Genomic DNA, 25,218 nt, shown 5'->3' with positions numbered 1-25,218 from the left:
CTTTGAAATGTTGCATGTGTTGGATTGTTTCGGATTAGCAACACTTGTTACGATTTTGAAGATAAAAAATAGTTTACTAATGAAAATGATATGGGGCTAATTGTATTTGAAATATATCTCATTTATCTATAACTTTCATGTTTTGAGTTTTGTTAAAATCATTTTGGAAGATTGGCCAAAATCGCCCCGAAGTGTGTCGAGCGTTTTGAATTTCCGGCAGTGACACATCTCAGGAGAATGAGCATAACTTTTTACTGAAAAATTCAATTGAGGTTCGGTTTTCGGAATTGTAAAGCCAAGATCAACGGGTACAACTTTTATGTTTACCACTTTTCCAAATTTCGATTGAAAAATATAGTTTCAGCGCCTGCAATATGCTAGACCAGAAAGGGTCTCGCTCGAGCGGGAATAGTTTACCGCTCGAGCGAGGTGTGCTCTGTCCAACAAAAAATTCATTCATGTTTTTAAGTTCTAAATGCATGTTTATGATGTTTGTTTTAAGAATGTTTAAAAGTTTCTATGCAAAAAGTTTCAAGTTTTACGGTAAGAACGAAAATAACGACTTACGTGGACCGATTACGCTATGTGATGCATGTACATGTCTATGTTCATTTATGAAAGCTATGTTCAATATGAAAATATGATTTTTAATCATCTATGATATGCATGAATTTATCGAGTAAGTTTTTAAAATCACGACATAAAAGTTAAGAAATGAATCATGATATTATGATGAATGTTTTATGACATACAAGTCATGCAAAGATAGAATGTTATGATGAAATGAGAATGATATGATACGAAATATGAATGATATGTTGAAGTATGAAAATCACTACAAGAAAAATGCAAAACAACAACAGCTTTTTCCGTTGTTAAAAGGCCAAAAAAACTGTTGTTAAATGTGACGCTCAAAGTAGTATAAACCACATTTTACAACACAACATTTAACAACAGTTTTTATGGTCTTTAACAACTAGTATAAACCGTTGTCTTTTTTCCAGAAAAAAACAAAAATAAAAATTAATACACAATTTTTCATTTTTAATTTAAAATAAAAAATTCAAAAATAAAATTTAACATACAATTATCCAATATTATCAATAATTAAAAATAAAAAATTCAAAAATAAAACTTAAAATACAATTTTTATAACATTCGAAAATAACATTTACAATTAAACATGAAACGTCTCTCGCTTCAGCATAAACATCCGGTTCAAGCTAGTACGTATCGATTCACAACTAAATTTTCATAAAAACTGCAACTTTAAAGTTAAAAAAAAATTCATTAACACAATTCAATTGTATATCAGATTCCTAATTAGGAATGACAGTCCAACAAGGATCCTCGAGACAATGAGGAGAACTGAAACATAATTCAAATCCAGACAAGAAGTTGTCATTTGCAATTTAAGTTATAACTTCAATGGAAGAAACAAATGAACAACTTAGTGCTAAAGCAAAAATAAAAGCTTACCGGCACAAATTTCAGAAAGCAAGAGCACACCTGCAAGTACACCACATAAATTAACATGCATGATAAATCAACAAATAGAAATTAAAAAACAATTATCAGAATCCTATAAATGTAATTTATATGAAATTTGGAGTCTCTAAATAAATAACCAATGCCCTCTGAGAGAAGTATAATTTTAAATAACATCTATCATGTATATCGACTGGTCATGCAAACAACAAACTCTTCTCCAAGTTAACATGGCCAATACATGGCACATCAATAAAGCAATGTCCTCTGGTCAGAGAGAGAAAATGATGAAACTGAAGATTTACCTGTTGTCAGGCCTCTATGATGAACTTAAGCTGAGATTCAGGTTGACATTGATTGTCTCTATGTTTTTCTGGCTGCATAATAAAATCATCATCAATACATTTCTTCATCTTGAGTTAAAAAACATATGTGAAACGTTGTTTGATGATATCGTGTGGATCAGAATCACAAGTACTGGAGTTTTGATCATGCCCACTTTCAGCAGTAACCTCCTCCGCTCCAGGTATCGCCGTCGCCACGGCCGCCGCAACAGTTTGATCATCAGTAGATTTCAACTCCGGATTCGAGCTCCTGCCACTCCATTGCATTGAAAGGTGGCCTATATCCACCATAACCTACCTCCTCCCCTCCTTTCACCCTAACTGTCGTTGATGTCGATGTTGCACTCATCTTTTTACCTCCTCGCTACTCGATCTTATATGTTTTCAACCTCTTTTAGTCGTGGCCATGAATCACTTCAGTAATATAATCCACCTTTTAGTTCTCACGTAATCTGCATTCGGAATCAATACGATAAAAAATAATCAACACAATCACAACAAATAAAAACATACATGCAGAGTCCAGTGTTTTTTCTCAATTACGTTAATTAGCCTTTGCAGTCAATCATCCATGAGAAACTGAAGCAAATACATAAAAGAGTATCGATCAACCGGTGTATATAAAGGACTATCCACATAATGCATGTCTCCATGGCCTAAGAACTATGAACATTGATTATGTAGAAATATTGCGGATCCACAAGCATCAAAAAGACATATCCAATATCCTGGTAACAAATATCCATTCTGTTTTGGTGTTGTTCTAACACCCAATTTAAACATAAATATAAAGGTTAAAAATCTAAACCTCTACTAGAGAAGCTTCTTTCCGATGAAAAAATCGACAATAGAAGGTGACACACCATTTCTTGCTCCTGCAATCATGGATGCATTCGTCCATCCTAATCCAATCTGCTAAACTATAGCAAGTAACCATTAAAATTTGCATAAATTAATTTCGCTTAAGCTATCACTCCAATTCTACTAAGAAATTGGACTGGTTTAATTCATTAGGCACATCATCAATACATAATCGATTTAAAAACTCCAAAAATAGCTTTAAAACATTGATCAGCTTCGTTAGGCCACATCGATATGAAATCAGATATGAGAATGCATACAATTCAATTTATAATTTAACCATAGTAATTCCAATCGAATTTTAATTTAATGCACTAAAATCACAATCCAAAATAATCCATTTATTTATCAAACGAGACCATTTTTGCATCCTAAAAAACAAATAATTAACAAATGAAAAATCGAAAGAAGAATCGAAGGAAAAGAATGGGCCACGTGGCCAGCAGAGGCATAAGAACACGGGCCTGCTCAACCCACCAACGATCTTTAGGAGGCAAAGTCTTCTTCGCACCACTCTCTCGCTCGCCTGCCGAAGATGAAGTGAATCGCGTAGGGTTTTGATTGGGAATCGTTTCAGATCCTTACCTTGCCTCGGGTTTAATGGATTAGCTCTTTTCCGAGCCAGTTTCTGCAATTTAGGCACCTCCTCCAGAAGCCTCGCCTTCAACAACCACACCTCCACATTCTTCGCCACCAATCAAAGCCAAACATGTCATAAATTAAGGAAGTATCAAGTTTCCTGTTCAATCACTTTCTTAAATTGAATTGTTTCACTAACCCATAGATGTAAGGAATGTAGTTGGTAAAATATTCCGATACACAACAGTGATGCAAAGGTCGGGCTCCAGAGCTGCAAAACTAGAAATAAAAGGTTATTGCGTGGTTGTATCATGAATTTATGAATCCTTTAATTTATAGAAGTATAAATAATTAAATACAAAGGTTTCACATTCCAGAAAAAAATAAAATCTCAAAATTTGATCACAATTAATATTGGGCTTAACAATTGCAACATAATAGTTAAAAATCGAATAAAGAACCTCAATTGTTTATGGAATTTTACCAAACAAAATTAGTTGCAAAACATACAGGCTTTCACCATTCAGCTATCTAAACTACACATGAAACCGTGAGATTGAAAAAAAACGAATGCCTTCAAAACATAACAAAATTAGTAAGCAAGCTGCTATGTATCCGTCCTCTTCGTTGTCAAGTTGGTCATCTTGTTTCTTGTTAATAATCTGCACAACAGAAAAGAAAAGAAACAAAAACAGACAAGCCAATAACAAGAAGCCACAAGCAACGTAATATACTAGAAACTCCCGGGGCTCAGACGCTTCGACCTCTCCTATTTAACCATGAACCAAGGCGAAGACCACAAAAGTATTGCCAACCCGGATTCCCAACCCAAACTCACTGCCTCTACACAAAGTGGAGCAACTCAACTAATACACCTTGTTGCCCCTACACCACACAGAGTAGATACACCCCGAGACACTGCCCTTAGGAAGAAGAAGACACTTAGTCACAAAAGAGAAGACTCACGAAGCAGATGTGACTCTTTATTTTCCTCATTTCTCCTTGCAATCAGACGCTCTAACATATATGTAGAAAGGAGGGCTACTCACCAAGATACCAGTTGCCCAGAAATCATGCAGAGAAAAGGGGGATGTCGGCTGCCCCATGTTTCACGCAGAAAGCAGAGATGCGGCGCCTCACTCAGAAGCAGAAAAGCAAAAGGAACGCACTGATGAAACAAGGGCTGGGGCAAGGGTATTAAGTAAGAGGCTTTCGATGGGCTGGGTAATAAAATGACAGTTGGTCCAAAGCCCAACAATCTCTACCTTTTGGCCCAATATCGATTCACTGGTTACAAGAGTTACCTACCTAAAGCCATCATCATCACCCCAACAACATAACACAAAGTTAATGTAACAACCAATACGTAGCAAACACAAAGTAAGCTACAACACAATACACAAACAGAACAAATCTGTAAACAACGTCAAAGTTTAAAATTTTCAGACAACATCTAAACATTTCAACAAGTAAATGCTCCACCTTGTTTGGAGCAGTAACAGGTTTGAGAATAGGGGAATTTGAAAACTTAACTCTACCAAGAACACAAAGTTCAGATTCAATATGACAAACATACAAGTTTTTAATTTTCACAACGTTGAAAATTACTACTGACCTTTCATAATTTTCATGACCCCATTACCCCATCTACCTTGTAAACCAACATCTTCCAAAGATGCACATGAAATCAAATTATGACACAAGTCAGGAACATGTCTCACATTCTTCAAAGTTAACACATAACCAGAATCAAACTTCAACGAGACATCACCAACACCAGCAACTTGACACAATCATTCATTTGCCACAGAAACATAACCATGCTTCACTTCTTCATAACTAGAAAACATATTTTTAAATAGGGACATATGAAAAGTGCTCGCAGAATCAACTAGCCATTCATTTTCACATAAAGAACTTGAATGCACAGAATTCACCATAGACACATCACATATCTCAGTCACCATAAAAACATCACCCATGTTTTCACTACTAGAAGCCATATTAGCATGCTCGTCATAATCCTTTTGGAAATCTTTGTTTTAGTTTTGGTTCTGCTTAGGCCTAGAACAATCTTTATGAAATGACCAATTTCACCACAATTATAACATTTTCTATTCTTTGGTCTCGACTGGAATCTGTTTTTAGACTTTCCTTTGAAAAACATAACTTCTCCAGAATTATTATCACCCTTATTAGCCTTTAAATATATTTTTTTGCTTTTCAAGTTATTCACAACAGTATCTAAAGTTATTTGATCTCTACCATATTTAATAGCAGATTTAACATCACTGTAAGAATCAGGAATATCATTTAAAAGAACAATATGTGTATATTCATCAATATGTTTATCTCTGGTTTGCTTAATATCTTGAACTAGTTTGTTAAACACATCAATATTCTCGTCAATGTATTTTTCTAAATCAAGCTTGAACCGGAAAAATTTATCAAGCAAAAACAATTTACTGAGCAACGAATTTTCAGTATAAAGTTCTTTTAATTTTTTCCAAAGTTCCTTATCAGATTTCAGTTTACCAAGTTTCCTTAACACCTAGTCAGACAAATTCAATATAATAGACGAATAAGCAAACTCATTTATTTCAGCTTTTTTCTCAGCTTTTTCATCAGCAGAATATGACAAGTTTATCGCTTTGAAAACTTTTTGTTGAATCAAAATACCTTTCATTTTCTGCTGCCAGATTGAAAAATTCATTTTCCCATTAAACGGTTGGAGATTATAACCGGTCAGCCATTTTCTTTTTTCACACAGAAAAACACAAAAGCCTAACAAGTTTTCACATAGAAAACATTAAACAGATTTTCACACAGAAATCTGTAAAAATCACAGAGAGCACATCGGATATAAATATTTCCCGAAGATTGAAACACAACAGTAATCAATCACACAAATAAATCCTAGGTTCTACCAACACGCAATCCCAGAGCCTAAACTGCGGCCAGCGGCTACTACTAATGCAATAAAAGAGGTTCAAAGTCAAGCCAATATACCAGAGCGAAACTCCCTTACTTAGAGTTTCGATTCCACGAATCAGTAAGGCCAGCAAGCTTACGGCGGTGATGGAAAGTAGGTTGTCCAGCGATGGCGACGACTGTCCAGATGGCTCGAAGACAGACCAATGGCTCTGATACCACTGTTATGTATACGTCCTCTTCGTTGTCAAGTTGGAAATCTTGTTTCTTGTTAATAATCTGCACAACAGAAAGAAAAGAAACAAAAACAGAACAAGCCAATAACAAGAATCCACAAGCAACGTAATATACTAGAAACTCCCGGGGCTCAGACACTTTGACCTCTCCTATTTAACCATGAACCAAGGCGAATACCACAAAAGGATTGCCAACCCGGATTCCCAACCCAAACTCACTGCCTCTACACAAAGTAGAGCAACTCAACTAATACACCTTGCTGCCCCTACACCACACAGAGTAGATACACCTCGAGACACTGCCCTTAGGAAGGAGAAGACACTTAGTCACGAAAGGAAAGACTCACGAATCAGCTATCACTCTTTCTTTTCCTCACTTCTCCTTCCAATCAGACGCTCTAACATATATGTAGAAAGGAGGGCTACTCACCAAGATACCAGCTGCCCAGAAATCACGCACAGAAAAGGGGGATGTCGGCTGCCCCATGTTTCATGCAGAAAGCAGAGATGCGCCGTCTCACTCAGAAGCAGAAAATCAAAAGGAACGCATTGATGAAACAAGGGCTGGGGCAAGGGTATTAAGTAAGAGGCTTTGGATGGGCTGGGTAATAAAATGATAGTTGGGCCAAAGCCCAACACAAGCGACACATACACAAGGACATATGTGGCAGAATTGGGGATGATCATTAACTGGAATAAATATATTTTATTTTAAGTTTGAAAAAAATATAATTTTCTTCCGAAACGAACCATCTAAAATAGCCTATACAGAGAAACAAAAACGTCAAATGCGTATTGATTGATACCGTCGGAGTGAGCTTCACAGCCTCGATCATGAGGAATATCGAATCCATGCCCGAAAATCAGCAAAACACAAACATGGATACCACAACAAAATCACAGGCTGGACATACGTGACGAAAAAAATAAAGAAAATAGGGCGAGGCGCAACTATGGTCGAACAGGGTGAGGCGATGGCTTCCACACTTCATGTTGATTCCATGTTATATTGGCATTAAAAAGAAGCTTACGACAGATCTAACCGTATTCTAGCTCCAATTACAGATTTCCCACGTTGGTGGCAGCGGATCGACGACAAAACATAGACGGCTAGGGTTGGGTTTTGGGGGGGAATCGTGAGAGAGAAGAACACGCAAGTTCCTTAAAACAAAGAAGGAAAAAAGTTAAAAGAAGGATAATGTTGTCCAATCCTCCATAAAACAAAAAAACATACCCATTAAAATAATAATAAAAACAAAGATAACGATTAAAACAACTGTTGTAATAGACCATAAAAACTGTTGTCTTATATCTCAAAAAACGCACATAAACAACTGTTTTAAAAATCGTTGTCGTAGGCCATAAAAACCCGCTCATAGACAACGGTTTTCAAAAAACCGTTGTCTGTGACCTATAAAAGACAACGGTTTTTTAAAAAATGTTGTCTATAAATGGGTTTTTTGGACTTATGACAACGGTTTTCAATAAAACCATTGTTATAGGAAAAAAGACAACGATTTTTTTAAAAACCGTTGTCTATTAAGTGTTGTTGAATCCAAATATTCTTGTAGTGAAATATTTTGATGTCTTATGTGTCTTTGTGGTGGCAAACACAGGATTGGTGCTCCGGAGAGGGCCTTTACAAACATGGCTCATGAGACGGATAAGTACACAGGACTGGTGCTCCGGGATGAGCTTCGAAGAGGGCCTTTCCAAAGAACAGATGTTATGAGGCTTAGTGTCATATGCTTGTTGATCAACAGGAAAAGATGAATGTGCCCATTTTGTCGGTTACCAAAATTTTGCATTGTAACGACCCACTGTATCAAGACGGGTCTTTTCAGCGTGCTTTTGTCCTCACTCACACGCACCCTGAGAAACTTTCCAGGGGGTCACCCATCCTATAATTTCTCTAAGTCAAGCATGCTTAACTTTGGAGTTCTTACGTGATGAGCTTGCGAAAAGAAGATGCACCTTCTTGATATGAGTAGTACATATGAAATCTTTTAAACTCTCATCAACTATGCAGTCCCATACCTACACAGTCTCAGAATCCCTCTCATTCCGGCAGGATCGGTTCATTCATGTCTCCCTCCGCCTAGAAGCCTACTAGGAGCCGCTCATTGTCCGTGCAACCTCTTTGCACCGACGATCACTCCTCGCCTCTTCAGCCCCGGGCGTCACCTGCCCACCAGCTTCCACTTGGTTCGTCCTCGAACCATATCGTACTAAGAGAGGTCGCCTTTGATACCATTTGTAACGACCCACTGTATCAAGACGGGTCTTTTCAGCGTGCTTTTGTCCTCACTCACACGCACCCTAGAAAACTTTCCAGGGGGTCACCCATCCTATAATTTCTCCAAGTCAAGCACGCTTAACTTTGGAGTTCTTATGTGATGAACTTCCGAAAAAAAGATGCACCTTCTTGATATGAGTAGTACATATGAAATCTTTTAAACTCTCATCAACTATGCAGTCACATACCTACACAGTCTTAGAATCCCTCTCATTCCGGCAGGATCGGTTCATTCATGTCTCCCTCCGCCTAGAAACCTACTAGGAGCCGCTCATTGTCCGTGCAACCTCTTCGCACCGGCGATCACTCCTTGCCTCCTCAGCCCCGGGCGTCACACGCCTAATTCGTCACCAAATGATAAGTTTATGTTATGTTATGTTATGTTTAGATGATATTTTAAATCTCATGATTTTTACTGCATACATTTGTTGAGTCTTTAGACTCACTATACTTGAATGGTGCAAGTAATGAGGATGACATTTATGCATATGTCGACGAGTTCAATGCCGAGCATGAAGAAGAGCAAGGAGACGGACCGGTGGACGATGCATGAGTGTGTTATGTGATGAGTGTTCTATGTGATGAGTGTGTAACGTGTTAAGTTTTATTGGTTCCAAATAATGTTGTATCGAGTAAACAAGTTTAAAGTTTAAGATGTTAAGTTGGTTTGTAAACTATTTGAAATGTTTTAAGTGAGGTTCGATGTATGCACTATGCATACATCTATTGAAAAAAAAATTTCTTTGTGTGTCCGCTTGTTAGTCGAGTAGCGTTTTCATAGGTTGAGGACGTTACAACTTTCCAAGCAACACTGAGGTCAATCTGAAAGAGCAACGCAAGACTATTACCTTGAGGAGTGGAAAAGAAATAGGGGATGAAAGAAGCAAAGTAGAGAGTGAAAAGCCAAAGAAAATTGAAAATTCTGAGGTTGATGTCTAAGAAGAGAAGGTTGCAAGAGAACAAGGTCATGAACTTGACTGAAGAGTGCGACACCATTCTACAGAAGAACTTGCTCAAAGATCCAGAGAGTTTTACTATACCTTATTATATTGGTGGTGCTAAGGTAAATAGGGCTTTATGCGATTTAGGATAAAGTGAGCATGAAAAGCTCAGTACATGAGTATGAGTATATGGTGTTATATGTGCATGCATGCAAGTGAACTGGGTACCAAGACACTCAGGTCAAGAAACAAGCTCATAGGCCGGGCCCAGTGTATATAGCACGCTGCGCCGTCGCATTAGAAGGTGACTCTTATACCCAGTGGATAATGATGACCTGATACTAGTACATGTGTCCAACCATCACGGTAACCTGACACGAGACTTACATATCCAACCATCCACAAACTCATAAGTTGAGCTCCCTACTACAGGATACCTCTAAGGTAAAGGCTCAATACATGACATATTGTAATGAAGGCATATAAAACACGCAATCACATAATCCGTGCAAACACATAATACATGCATATTAAATCTAGAAATCTCGAATAATACTTCCGTACCTCATACACTAGGCAAGCTAGATCAGATCTATTTCCAAGTCAATCGTCCGTACTACAATGCAAATCACTCGTGCATTACAATCTTATTTTAAAATTCTTAACTACGCTATAACATACACCCCATTTAGTATAAGGAGTCAGAGCTATACATGTGTTCATCGTCAATCCTCTGATGACGACTGCCCCAGAACTTGAGTACCTATCCGCCGCAACCCCGGAGCACCTTGCCAACTCCTGGAACGAGCCAAAGAATGACAAAAAAAACCTTAAAACTAAGCTAAAGACGAGAGAGTTCTAAATTGGTGTGATCAAAATAAGGCCTCGGATGACTAATTTAGAGGCGGAGTTCAGAAGATCCGATCTGGGGGTTCAGATGGCCTATTTACTAAAATCGTTGTTGTTGGCCATATTTTGATTGAAAAAGACAACGTTTTTTTTTTAAATCGTTGTCTTATATATGTAAAAAACAACGGTTTTAAAAAATCGTTGTCTATGAGCGAGTTTTTATATGGCTTACGACAACGGTTCTATGACCCAAGATCGAATACGACAACGGTTCTATGACCCAAGATCGAATAGTTTTTGAAAACCGTTGTCTTTTACCCAATTTTTATTACTCCCTCCGTCCCAATTATAATGTCCACGTTTTCTTTTTTGTTTGTGCCAAATATATAGTCATACACCATATTTAGTAATATTTTTTTACACTTTTTTACTAATATACCTCTATTAACTACACTTTGAAAATTATGCAACCGGAGGGTCCAGAAGCAGCGTCCTGAAGCAGCCGCTATCGTCGCCATTTTCAAGACTTAGATTTTTTCATGAAATTGATAGTTGTTTCTGGTATTGTATTTGTTGTTTATTTAAGGTGTTTGCTCGTCTTCTTGGCGTTAAAGTTCAAATTTTTTATTTAAGTTCCGCGGGATCTGGAGAGTTCGTATTGACGTTGGGCCACTCCAATTTCATTGATTTCGTCCCCAAACTCAAGTTCATCATCGTTGAATTCTATGAACCTTGGTATCTATTTGGTTTTGATCATTAATTCTCTTTTTTTGAAGTGTTATTTGCGTGTTTATCTGCTGGGATTCTGGGTGGGCGTTTGGTTCTCCACTTCTTGTTTTGTTAACTGGGTTTTTTGGGGTATTGTTATTTTTATGTGCGCGTGTATGTTTTTTTCCAACTGCTGCATCTTTTTTTTTTTTGTTTGGTGTATTTTTATTTTTTAAGTTCGAAGTGTCAATCTTTGTATCTAAAGACGAGGATATTCTGTTGCTTTGTCAATGTGGAGAATTTTTTTTTTTTGCTGAGATATTGAGAGCCCAAAGTTTAATGATGAAGATCTGTGAAGGAAAAATAGGGGATATATGAAGAGATCCGTAAAACTAAAAAAGTGCATATTTTTTAAGCAGAACGTCTCTGACATTATGATCCGAAGTCTTTTTCCTATTTAAATCTTGAAACGTCTTAGAAATGATGAACATTTATTACCTATCAGTTTTATTTGAATCATGCTATCGGTGTAAGTTAGTATCATCTTTCTCTTATAGAATCATTCTACTACAGCTCAGACACAAAACTAAACTCTTGTCACTGTTATGGAAGTTTTTTCCCAATGAAGTTGCTGTTTTTAGTTTTACTTCCTTAACAACTGAATATGTTAGAATCTCATCCAATAGTACAAGCCTGTTTTAATGTTCATATGTTTTAACAGGTGTGATCACTGTAAGAAACTTGCTCCAGAGGTACTCTTACTGTTTTTCTAAGTGGAATTTGAATTACCTTATTTTTGGAAATATCCAGAGAATTCTTTTGATCCGTTTTGTATCTTCTATGAATTTTCAGTCTGAAAAGGCTGAATCTATTTTCAGTAAGACTGATCCTCAAGTTGTCTTGGCAAAAGTAGATGCTAGCGATCAGAATAATAAACCCGTAGCTAATGAGTATGAGATTTGAGATTTTCCCACTCTCGAAATACTGAGATATGGTGGTAGTGTTGTTCAAGAATACAAAGGACCCCGGGATGCGGATGGCATAGTCAGTTATCTGAAAAAGCAAAGTGGTCCTACTTCGGTTGAACTAAAATCACCTGAAGAAGTTACTTCTATATAACTCCCGAGCAAATCTGTCAAAGTTTCAGACCCTTATTAATCCGGGAAAACATCATGAATTTCTCGGTGAGTTGGTGATTTTGATTTGTCAAGCATGTGTTTACCATCTTGTTTTTTCTGCCTCCTGACTGCACATTCCAGTTTTAGGTTCTATGTATGCCCATTGTTTTCTATGAGATGTTAATTAGATTTTGATTCTCAGCACAAGTAGTAAGATCGGGTAAGTTCTCTCCTACACAGAGACATTTCTTAGTAATAATTCTGCTATTTTATTCTTTCTTTTCTAAGCATAAATAACTGTCTAGACCATTTTAGGCAGCTAAATGAAGCCTAGAGGCCGAAACAATCTTCCACTTGCTGCTATTGCTGGTCACTGGTCAGGCTGCGGGGAAGTAAGAAGATGGTCGTCTGATTGATTTTGAATTTGTTGTTTGTATTGCACTATTATTAATTTATAAATGTTTTAATGTTGCAGGTTCTACACTTGAAGGAATACGAGTATATTCCGGAGACTTATGAATTATGTTGGTTTAGTTTGGTGCAATGTTTTGGAGAAGTTATGATTTCTCATGTTTATTGGATTATGGTAGCTATTATTTAGCTAAGAAAATAATCGTGAGTTGAATATCGAAAATTTTTTAACACAGTTGTCGATGTCTTCTTATGGTGAAAGGGTAAAAGATCGATTACTTCTGATTATGGTTTACAAATATTGGAAGAATTTACTTTTTGCTATTGAGTTTTCTTCTTGGTTTTGTTGTGAAATATGTCTTAGGCATATTATTTTGTTAATATAATCCTAACCAAAATTTATTAACTTACATTCATGCCTCAACCTGTGTCAACTTGGAGGTGCTTGCTGAAAAGTTGCCAGAAGTAATAGATTTTCAGAATGATCTAGTGAGTTTAGAGGCTGTGACAAAGGTGTGCTTTATTTTAGCATTTGTTTTAATAATTCTATAATATTTTCATATTACTCCTGTGAATAATCGAATGTAATTTGGATTCATGCAATGAGGAAATCAAACTGAAACTAATCTTGCATTACGGTTGCTCATTGATGCTTTCTGATGATTTAAGTAAGTGTTGATGACTGGATTAGTTATTTTTCGATAGCAGATTATAAAATGGGCATGTCATTCATAATGTAGATTCAAGAGTTTGGACGAGTTTGAGGTATTAACTTTTCAACTCGAGAATTGGTGTAGAATTATTTAAGTGTGATATCGATAGGAATTATTGTTGTTTGATATTGTTAATATATTTTTCTGCATAAAATTTCTACAAAGCTTCTAATTCAGAGTTAGGATTTGGTATCGAGCGCGCAAGTTTGGTGTAAGGAAGATTGTGGGTTCGTGAGATGCGCATCGCAAGCTTAGTAGAAACCATAGCTGAAACGCCCAACTACTAATAAATGCGGAAAAACTTTTTTTTTATGCTATATACTATACATATACGCCCATACATATATGTATATAAAAATAACATACTTTTCTTAAGTAACCTAAAAAAAATATTAAATAAATAAATCCTTAAAAATGTTTCATGCATCAATTTAAAATAATAAACAATACTGCTGAAAAATCTCATACGCGGAAACAATAATAAAATAAATCATGTTTCAAAACTCAATGCAATAATCTAAATAACTGCGACGGTCACGGGGTCCACTGCCATGCTCGCTCATACGTCCTCGCCACCGGTAGGAGCTACATAGACATCATCATACTCATCTGCACCATATAAGCGTAGTGAGCCTAGAGGCTCAACATGTCTAATCCTTGATAACGAGGTTTAAAATAATGCATCACATAATCATACTAATACATATAACTTACGTGGACATGCATGCATGATCTTAAAATAAATGCATCATAAAAATTATTCATCATTAGTCGTACATACATCATAACTAATCATACATAACATAATTGAGCATGTCATAAACGTAAAAACTGAGTATGGTCATATCCATGAATGTGACTAATAACTGTGCCGACTGATCAGTCTAAAGAACCATCGTACGTGGCGGTGGATAAATCCACCTCTATGCTGGTAGTAAACTACCTCTGTGCCAGTGGTAAAACCACTTCTATGCCGGTAGTAAAACTACCTCTGTGTCAGTGGTAAAACCACTTCTATGCTGTCACATCACTTCAATTTCCATAAAAATATTTTTCATGCTCAATTCTTAATCATAAACACATCATAAAATATTTCATGTATGCATGCACTGAAAATTTGTCCGTAATATATATTTAATTAATTTTAATAATAAATATACTTTTACTTAAAATAAACTTCATGCATAAAAATAATTAAATATATATTTCGGACTTAATTTATTTTCATGGATTGGTCCAGACTGCTGATCACTCACTCTAAGCCCATTAAACTTAAATAAAATCCAATAATCATATTTTAGCCCAAATAACTTAATTAAACTTAACTTGACCTAAATAAAATATTTAAGCCCAATTACTTAACTTAAGCCCAATAAAACTCTAGACTGGCCCAAAATCCACTGACTGGCCCAAAAATTCCTGTGGGCCTACGAGCCCATAAAAATCATTGGGCTAACTTAAAAATAATTTTGAAAGCCCAAATAAAATTATTTGGAAGCCCAAATAATTTTATTTCTAATTAAATGGCCCAAAAACCCATTAAAACATTAAACATTTTAAAATTAAAATACTCGAGCCCGGCCCACCTAGCCCGGACCCGGACCTACCTGACCCGACCCTAGACCCTACTGACCCGACCCACTACCCTGACCCGACCCGGAACCACCCAGAACCCCCAACCCGATCCCCCCTCCTCTCCTTACCTTCGGCCGTGCGAGCAGCAGCTTTCCGGGGCTGCTGCCGCCGTGCTCCGGCCATCCCCTGGCCAGAGAACCACCACCTACCCCTAGCCCTCTTCAAGACGTTTCCAACAAGCTAAAAACCAGCCCAAACCGATCCCTAACGAAGGAGAACGAAGCAAAACCATTTATCCCTTAATCTGCTCGCGTCCTGCGCGCGACGCCGGACTTCCGACCGTTCGGCCGCCCAGATCCGGCCACCACTGGCCGGAGCACAACTTGGGTTACCTTCCCCTATGTCTTGTGGTTCTAACCCAACTGGAATCAGTCTAAAACACGCCTTATGGACCGAGAACGACCCAATCTCCCAACATCGCTCAACCTGCGCACCCTAGGACCTGTTCTGAACCAGCTCCTCTCCTGGCCATGCATGGCTCGAACCACTGGACCCAGCTCGACCCTAGGCACCCTAGGACACCCCTTGACCGAGCCACAACCTCTAGACCGAACCATGTTGGTTAAAAAACGTGAGTATGACCATGTGTCCACCAAATTATGCAACAAGCAACCAAAACTCCCATAGAATTCGAAATATTCATGAATAATTCTGAAATAAAAATATCATGCATGAATAGTAGCTTATATGGTGGTCAAATAAAAGTTTTAGACATGCCTTTGATTTTTAAAACGAAGCTAGACCGCGTGAACGACTCCGGGACGACGGACCTACGAAGAACTCGAATTTTTCTTGAATAAATCGGCTATGGAGGCTGAAATCTGCTGTGGGGCGTGAAGAAGATGATGGAGAAAGGTTGGAGGCAGCTAAGGGAGTTGTCGGCTGATAAGGATTTGTGTAGGGTAGAAATTGATTTGTTTTGGTTTAAATAGAATAGATAATGATTTAAATAAATAATAAAAATCAACATAAAGATAATATACCAACAAAACTTTATTTAAAAGTCCTCATAACAATAATAATCTGATGTAAAAGCATAAATCCCGAAATTAAAATTAAGGGAATTTTTAAAAGTGATTAAAAGTCATTATCTTGGCTAATTTTGGATAAAAAGGACTCCTAAAATTATATAAAATCAAATACTAAAAATTTTGAGATAATAAAACTCAAAATAATATTTTAGGGCTCTAAAAAGGCTCATAAAATCATTTGGGTGGAAAGTTGTCATCTCGTCCGTCCACGGTCCCGTCTACGCGATCAAATATTTAAAATACTAAAAATCATAAAAATCACTAATTATGGGTTAAATGCTTAAAAAAAAAATTAAATCATGCATATAAATCACATAATAACACATAAATTCATTTAACCCTTATTTTAAAAATTAATTTCTCCTAATTATGCATGCGAATTTACGTATTAAAATTTCGGGTGTTACAATAGCTCTCTATATTATTTGTTCTTATCGGTAGAAGTAGTAACATTCATGAACTAATTTTTTTTATTAATAGCTGATGTACGTGAACGACATTCGAATGACTACTTACTAATTTTATTGTTCTTCACATAAAGTATGTGAAGTTTCTACTAATTTTTTTAATAGTTTCTTGTGTGAAGTTAACCTATGATAATATAAAGTATGTGAATACTTAAGACTCTGCATTGATGTGACCTAGGAGCTAACTACCAACCATTGTAGGCACATATTCTTATCTCATGGCTATTTTCATGTCATGGGTCATCGGCAGATTTGGTTATTTCCATCCCAACATCATTCATCTTGGCAAACTTTTTCTCGGGCTTTTGATCTGAAGGTTAATTTTGCTGGTTAACTTAAAGCAATTGAATCAATAGGGGCAGTCTTATTTTAAGCTTGTTAATCTAATTCAACAAATCGGTCATCAATCCAAAATTTTTTTTATACTATCAGTGAATCTCATTATTTTTCATGTCACTGTCCTAATGCTTCTTTCCTCACAGGTGGTTCTAGCCAATGGAGATATTGTCAAGACAGGTTCCTGTGCCAGGAGGAGTGCTGCTGGGTGCGTTTCTTTTTTCTTATTCTTTTTTTTTTTTTTTTTTTTACTTTTTTCAAATTTCTTTCTACTTTGAACTTGTAGCTTTAGTGGGTAACACTTATGTTTTATTAAATTTCATTCAGAATAGAAAAGCGCAGATATAGCTAATTATTATGACAAATTCTCTCGTATTTAACTGAGAGAAACAAATAATTTTTCTTTGACAGCCCTGGCTCTTACGCTTAGTTTCTTTTATTGCGTTTCTCTAGTTTAGATGGTAGATGCTTCATGTCTGCACAAACATCTGCTTTCCAAGCACAGTGACATTTAGTAATCAATTTTTTTTTTTTTTATTTATTATGTTGTAAGATTGAATGTTTGGATATTTCTGGTGTTTATTTGTCAAATCTGGTCGCAGAGGTTGATTCATTAGTTTTCCTATTTTGTTTGTAGCTTCCTGGTAGGCTTAAGTTGTAATCTATAATTTTTTTTCTGGGACGTATGTACATGAATGCAAACTAAATATAGGCCCAGAATTTTGATTACTCAGAGTAATGGGGAAAATTAGCATTTTAGTCCTTATGTTGGCTTCATTTTGGTTTTGGTCCTGTATATTGGCTTGTTTTGGAAAAGATCCTGTAACTTTGTTTTTATTTTGGATTTAGTCCTACATGTTGATTGTTTTGGTTTTGGTCCTATAAGTTGACTTAATTTTTTATTTTGGTCCTATACAAAGTTATGTTTTGAAAAAAAAGTACATGAATTTGGATTTTTTTTGGATTTGGTCATATTAGTTGACTTGTTTTTTTATTTTGGTCATGGAAAAGATACGGTTTTGACCAAATTAAGCTCGGTAATTAAGTTAAAATAAGCGCCTATATTTTTTATTTGAAAATAATAAATTAAATTTAGAATTTAGAAGTTGACTTTCTAACTTCACCGCTTAAGCTTTTATAATAAATATTTTTTTATGTTTTTATAATTAAATAAATTAGGTTTAAAATTTAGATGCTAACCTTCTAATTATTTTTTAAAATAATAATTATGTTCTAAAAGGTACAATAACTTGATTTTTTTTTTGTATTTTTCCTCCGTCGCCGAAACTGGAGGGAGCAGCAAAATTTTGCTTATTTGCAGTGTTCTAAAAAGCACGCTTAAGCGGCAATTAAGCGTGATAAAAGTGAAACATACCTAAAAAACTCTGCTTTCGAGAAAAGAGGAACAAAAAAAGTCAACCATAGTTGAGAACGATAAAAAAATATATTAAAGTGTTACTTTTTAAAAAAACAAAAGTATGTTTTAAATATATTTTTAATTTTTTAGCTAATTTTTTTAATTTAGGTTGTAACTTATTTATATGATCATTAATAGGTGCTAAGTGGGCGAACACTTAGTGCCAAATAAATAAAAAAATCGAAGTTATAATTGAGAACGATATAAATGAATGTTTGTTTGTTAATTTTTAAAAGAACAAAAGTATGTTACATTTAATACATTAAATTAACATATTTTAGATTTTATTAAATTATTTAGATTAAAAAAAGTTTAAGCGTAAAAAAATATTTTTTTATTAGTTAGTTGTAATTATCTCAAACCAATAAGCAGATAAAACATGAAAGAATAAAAAATATTTATTACAAAAATAATTAGAGATCAACTTCTAAATTCCAAAACATGATAACATACAGGACGAAAACCAAAAAACAAACCAACTTATAGGACCAAAACAAAATAAGCCAACATATAGGACTAAATCCAAAAAAAAAAATCGAGTTACAGGATCTTTTCCAAAACAAGCCAACATACAGGACCAAAACCAAAAAGAAGCCAACATACAGGACCAAAATGCTAATTTTCCCCAGAGTAATGTATTATATTGGTTAATGGTTTTTTGCATCTTTGTGGCATCCTACATGCACTATGTGCTTTGTTGGTTTAGAGTTTATCTTTAAGTTGGAGTGTTCTTTTATGCAAATGGACATTTATTATAATCCAAAAAATGAGTTTGCAAATTGGCGCTGCTACATCCAAATTCAATTCCCGTTGTCTGTAAACTTCGAGCCCCTTATTATCTTATTTCATTTCATCATTCCAAGTAAAGCTCTTAGCATTAATAGTGTAGCTTTTTAAAACGATTATGTTAATTTTTTTCTTTTATACATTACTATGTTTCGTATTATTATTGACTATACAAAATGCAGCTCTATTGAAAACAAGACTAGATTAAATGAAATGAAAAAAAATTATGCTTATTTTCAGTTAAGTTTAACTTTGAGTTGGAAAAATTTTATGCTTATTTTCAGCTTTTAACTCGATTTTTTAGCTCGTTATCTTGAGGTTCAGGGGGCTGCTCGGAAATGAAAAATTATCCCCTCAATTATTTCAAATTTCATTACAATTATCTCACTATCGTTGATATACAAATTGGTTATCCTTGTAGGTTGAAGAGTTTGGACGAGTTTGAGGTATAAATTCTTCAACCAGAGTATTGGTGTTGAGTTAAGTGCTATATTGATAGGAATTATTGTTGTTCGGTATTATTAATAAATTTGTCATTCTTGTCATTGTTGGTATAAAGATGGGTGGGAAGGACGTAATTTACATGAAACAACAACACTCTTCAACGCTTCAACCAGCTGATGTCCAAAAAAGATTAAAGGTGATGGCAGATAAGAGGTTTTTGGATGCAAATGAACAAAATAAACTTGATTCGGAGCAAATGTACCAGGGTGATAAGGTTTGAATTTTCTTGTTATCTCGATCAATGCAAACTGGAGACTAAGGAAAAATACAAGCTATTAACCATGGCTCTTGCTGTATTTCATACTTCAAGTTGTCGTGCCTAGTAGAAATACTACTTTAACAACGGTTTTTAACCGTTTGTGAGCCAACAACCACGGTTTTTCACCGTTGTGAAACCGTTGTCGTTGGCTCAAAACCGTTTTCTTTGACCGCACTTTTAATAATAGGGTTTTTAATATCGGTTTCAGACCCTCCCTTAAACAACGTTTTTTCATCCTTGTTTATTAGCTTTTTTGTTGTAGTAAGGTGACGGGAAGAGACGGCATGGGTGGCGACGAGGTGACTGGTTCAGGCGAAGGTGGTGAGACGATGGACGACGGTGGAGGAGAGGATGAAAGGGGCGAGGCGACGCACTGGGCTATGGGTTGTTTAGCGTGTAAGTGTAATTGGTGTTATGGGTTGGGCTTTCAAATAAACAACTTAACAACGCTTTTCAAAAAGCCTTATAATAGACTATAAAAAATAATAATAATCCACAATGTTTTTAAAAAGCGTTGTTGAAAGTTGTAAATAGTAAAAAAAAACGTTCATACACAACGCTTTTTAAAAAATATTGTTGCCCAAAATAAGCATTTGTAACAATGCTTTTTCGAAAAAGTGTTGTCATTTATTTATAAAACGAAATATTGATGACTTTTTAGAAAAGCGTTGTTAAAAAAAAGACAACGCTTTTTTAAAAAAAGCGAGTCTTTTAAGTATTGTCTATGACTTTTTTCCCTTGTAGTACGTAAATATGACGCTTTCATATCTTTATTCATACTGCATTGTACTGCCACTCACCTTATGTTCTCACCTCTTTGTTCCATCTATTCTAGTCATATTAAGCTCAGTGTGTTTGCTCCGTGGTATCTGGATCTTGGTTTGTCTGATTATCTCGAATAAGCTCGATTTGTTTGAGAGAGACCAAAAAAAAACTTTTCTTGTTCTAGCTGATTACAGAGCTTTGGCGGTGACTGGGTGATTTATATTGTGTTTTTTTCTTTTTCGATTTCCTTTTTAACTCAATCTTGAATGCCTAAGAAGTCTAGAAGTGGCTTTCGAAAGTTATTTCCGGACAGGTCATGAGAATACTGACCTATATTCGGGTATTGGTAATATAGTTTGTGGTTACAATTGAAGCGCATTTATGGTTTTCCATAGCTTAATGAACCTGCATCTGCATGTGTGCAATCATATAATGTTTCAACTTTTTCTTTCTTTCTGAAGATAGTCTTCAATGCAATGAACGTTTTTGTTTCGACGTCGTGTTTATGCTGGAAATGAATGTGTATCATCTAAACTAAAGATTCATTCTTGTTCAAGTGATACCAATCATTGTTTGAGGGTTTTTGTACGATCTAAACTTTATTTGAAGATATATATGTGTGTATAAGCAAGTTTTGAGGCATGTGTATTTTTGGTCTTTGGAGGTGTTATACCATGTGTATATGCCCGTATACTATCCATATACGTGTATACACGTATATGATTTGTTTACGTGATTATAACCCGTATAAAGTATGTATATCGAGGTTTGATTGGTGTGTTTGTGTGCCGTTTATGTTGTGCGTGAAGGGTGTGTGCGTATGTGTATGTGTGTTGTGATAATCTGCTCTGTGTGTGTTTTTTGATGTGTTTTGGTGTGTTTAGGGACCATTTTAGAGCATATTTGAATCCGTATATGTATGTATTTTGGTCCGTATATGCATGTATAGGATGAGGAAGCGTGTGCAAAATATTGTGTGTGTGTGTACGCGCGAGTTTTGTGTGTGTTCTGCTCGTGTGTGTGTATTTTAAGTGTATTTGTGTGTTGTAGTGTGTATTTTTGTGTTGGTATAAGTGTATAGGTGTAGGTGTGTGTCGTGTGTGTGTGTGTGTCTAGGTGTTCTAGTGTGTGTTGTGTTGGTTTTTAAGAATAAGAAAAGTTTTAAAATATTTTATGACTTGTGCTAATGTTACAATTGAGGATGACGACGTGTTTGGATAAGACATTCGGGTCATAATGTCCCGTCACTAAAGACGAAGACGTGTTGAATAAGGACTTTGGGTCATGATATCCCGTCAAACTTGGATATCCTTGTATAAGCTTGATCAAGTTATCTTATTAAAAGAAAGAAAGAAATAAAGTTTTTGAGTCACGGGTTGAAAGAAAATAAATTGTTTGAGAAGTTTAAGGTGTCGACGGGTAAATTTTTAAAAGAAAGATGAGGATCATGATTCATGTGCTTTGTGCGCATGCTTGTATGTAAAAGTGTTGAGGTGTTAATGTTTTAAAAGTTGAAAGAAAAGTTAAGTTTATATTTATGTATTTGTTATATCCGGTATTATTTGTTGAGTTATTAGGCTCATTAGACTTTATCGGTATCAGTAAGACAATGCAGTCTGGCGAGAACTGTAGTGCTTCGAGAAGACACCATCCAAGGCCGTGTTGTTTCTGCATGTTTTTGTAAAAGAATTTAAGAATATTTATGTTTAATTTGCAAGTGAAATATTTTGATGTTTTTAAAAGTGCCAGAATTTTTCGGGAGATTTATGTTGAATTTATCAACTTTTGATTGTTGTGCGTATGTTGTATTTAAGATTATTTATTTGTTAAACTATTTTTCGATGAATTGTTAAACTTTTATTTTAAATTGTTGCACTATTCAAGTTTATTCTACTATTTTAGTTTAAATATTTATTTATTTTATGTTCCGCCCCTTCTATAGTTATTATAAAAAAATATACAACATATTTAATATTTTTAGATTATATTATTATTAAATATTAACGACTATAGTTGTCAGTTGAGGTCTTCATAGCTTTCAATTTGTACAAGTTTAAGTTGTACTCGTCTCTACTGTATTGTACACAATTATATTTATCATTTCAAAAATTTCATCAAACGATTGAATAATTAATTAATTCAAAATGCAAGATTCGATACTCGCTATTATTAACATTTGAATTAATATTAATATTTTATATTTGTCAATTCAACATAGAAGTCGAGTTTGAGCTTGCTCACAAGTCATATAATGTATTCAACATATATATAAAAATCAAACTCAAACTTAGGGGTGCAAAGAACCGAATCGAACCAAATAATCATAAAATTTGAAGGCTCAAGTTTGTCTTGAACTAAATATATTCAAGTTCGAACTCGATTTTTTTTATAATTTCAAATATTGTAGCTCGAGCTCAGTTCGAAATGAAGTTCGAATTCAAAAAACTCAAAATATTCAAAAATATTAGAAATATATATATTCATTATATAATTATATTAATAATATATTAAAGCTTGTGAACTATCGAACAAATTAAATTTGGCTCGAACTCGGGTCGAAAAAAGTTCGAACATGTTCGAATTCAACTCGAGTTTGATAAGTTCGAATACGAATAAAATATTTATCGAGTCGGCTCGAAAATCTAGCGAGCCGGCTCGATTCGTTTACACCCCTAATCAAACAAGATCAAGGAACCAAATTCGGGCTTGCAAACCATATAAATTAAATGAACATATTCGAGCATTCTAAACGAGCCAATCCTGATCTGGAGCTCACGAGCCGAGCTCAAGTTCCAGCCCGAGCTGACGAGCCTTCTAAACAAGCCGATCCCGAGCTCGAGATCCCGAGCCTATTAACAAACATGTTCGCGAGCTCACGAACCAAACATTCTCAAAAGATTGAGCTCGTAAAAATTACCGAGCTCAAAATAAAGCTCGAACTTGACTCAATAAGCTTCACAAATGAGTTTTTATCGAGCCGAGCTTTGAATAATTTACGAACTATTCGATTCGTGTGATACCCGATTTTGTTTTAACAAGTGATGTAAGAAACTCAACATTTTAATTATGAGATAATAAAATATTTAATCTATTCTAGATTCAATTATATTTAGCTCAAAAAGCTAGATACGATGAAAAACCGAAGCTCAAAACCATGACAACTTATGAACTCAAAAACCTTCAGCATGAGTTAATATTAATTCAAGCTCATTAAACCTATCAAATATTGTCCTAAGGGGCATGTATAGAAGGGTTTAGTACATGCCGCCCGCAAGGCGCTACCCTGCGGGTGATGTGTAACCCCATGATTGGTCAAAATTAGTAGGTCCCACTTGAGCCCCACTGATTTTAACCAATCATGAGCCGCCACGTCACCCGCAGGGCACTACCCTGCGGGTAGCATCTACTCAACCGTATAGAAGCTTGGAGTTGAGCTAAGGGAAGTGGGAATTTATGGTGTAAGAAATAACCCTTTGACTCACCTAGTGACCCTTGAGTTTTGGATTAAGTTTTGAACACATTGAAGACTAGTTTGGGATCCAAGTTTTGACCACATTGAAGGCTGATTTGCGCCTCAAGAAAACGTGCTCCCAAGCTTCCAATTTAGATGTTTTTCAGCCTATAAATAGTTAATGAAGTGAGGAGAAAATGAAATTCAAAAATAGTTCCAAAAGTCTTTAAAAAAATCGAGCACCAAAGAGCACTTGGGATGGGGTTTTGTTTTCGAGTTTGAGCAGCATAGAAGTAGGGTTAGGGTGTTAAAATTATTCACTTAGTTCAATCATAGTGTGGTACAAGGGTAGTTCGAGAAATTCGTTTCGCGATCAAGCCACGTTCGGGCCATTTGGAGCCAGTATCATTCAACTATTGCAAGCAACATTCTTGCATAAGTTAAATCAACTGTAAGTGGGCTTATATATACTTATATATATGTTTTAAAATTAGTATGGTTATGTTTAAAATTTCGATCGTACACATGATACTTCGTGTCTTTTGATATGTATATGTTCAGTTCATATGAATCAGTTATTGTGATGCAAATATGAAAGTAAGCACTGTCAAGATTTGATTTCAAGTTTTTTAATTTTATAAGTTGTGATATGGCCCTCACACGGTGGGTATAAAATCGTTATATGGCCCCTACATGGTGGGTATAAAAATATTATATGGCCTCACCCCATAGAGGAGTAATATATTGAGGACAGATCCAACAATTATATTGTCTCGCCCCATAGAGGAATAACATATTGGGGGCAGATCAATGAACCTTGAAAGAAAAGATGAAATTCAGTGCTTATATATGATATGATATGTTTTGAAATATGTATACTTTATGTATTGAATCTTATCGTGAAAAACTCCATAATGAGTCACTTTTGAAATTTCGTTCCTACTAAAATCACTTGTAAAATTATGAATCACTTTTGTACATATGATTATATACTTTGTTATTGGTACAACGATCGGCCCCCAATTGCTGAGTGTTTTTCAAAACACCCACCCTTTACCTCCTCTCCAGATAAGACCGAGGAACAAGTGAATG

The 25,218-nt window shown here is 35.4% G+C and overlaps 2 long non-coding RNA genes across 8 annotated transcripts; one reads left to right on the top strand and one right to left on the bottom strand.

Annotated features, from left to right (window-relative positions):
• Positions 1–1,136: 1,136 nt before the first annotated feature.
• Positions 1,137–4,443, bottom strand: LOC140880374 (uncharacterized). Of its 6 annotated transcripts, none has more exons than XR_012149634.1 (5): positions 3,472–4,443; positions 2,641–3,378; positions 1,794–2,284; positions 1,480–1,509; positions 1,137–1,368 (listed from the first exon to the last, which is right to left on the bottom strand). It is a non-coding gene; the product is annotated as an uncharacterized lncRNA (long non-coding RNA). The 6 variants fall into 6 exon arrangements; XR_012149636.1 differs by having other exon boundaries at positions 2,696–3,378; XR_012149638.1 differs by having other exon boundaries at positions 3,158–3,378.
• A 6,688-nt stretch (positions 4,444–11,131) lies between these two features.
• On the top strand, positions 11,132–16,918 carry LOC140885184 (uncharacterized). 2 transcript variants are annotated; one of them, XR_012150830.1, is made up of 6 exons: positions 11,132–11,260; positions 11,955–11,985; positions 12,086–12,571; positions 12,667–12,743; positions 12,827–13,275; positions 16,810–16,918. It is a non-coding gene; the product is annotated as an uncharacterized lncRNA (long non-coding RNA). The 2 variants fall into 2 exon arrangements; XR_012150829.1 differs by having other exon boundaries at positions 12,086–12,743.
• Positions 16,919–25,218: the final 8,300 nt, after the last annotated feature.

Source organism: Henckelia pumila, chromosome 2 (assembly GCF_033568475.1).
Source record: "Henckelia pumila isolate YLH828 chromosome 2, ASM3356847v2, whole genome shotgun sequence".
NCBI classification, from domain to species: domain Eukaryota; kingdom Viridiplantae; phylum Streptophyta; class Magnoliopsida; order Lamiales; family Gesneriaceae; genus Henckelia; species Henckelia pumila.
The sequence above is the reverse complement of the archived record's forward strand: the minus strand, read 5'-3'. Positions and strand labels throughout refer to the sequence as shown.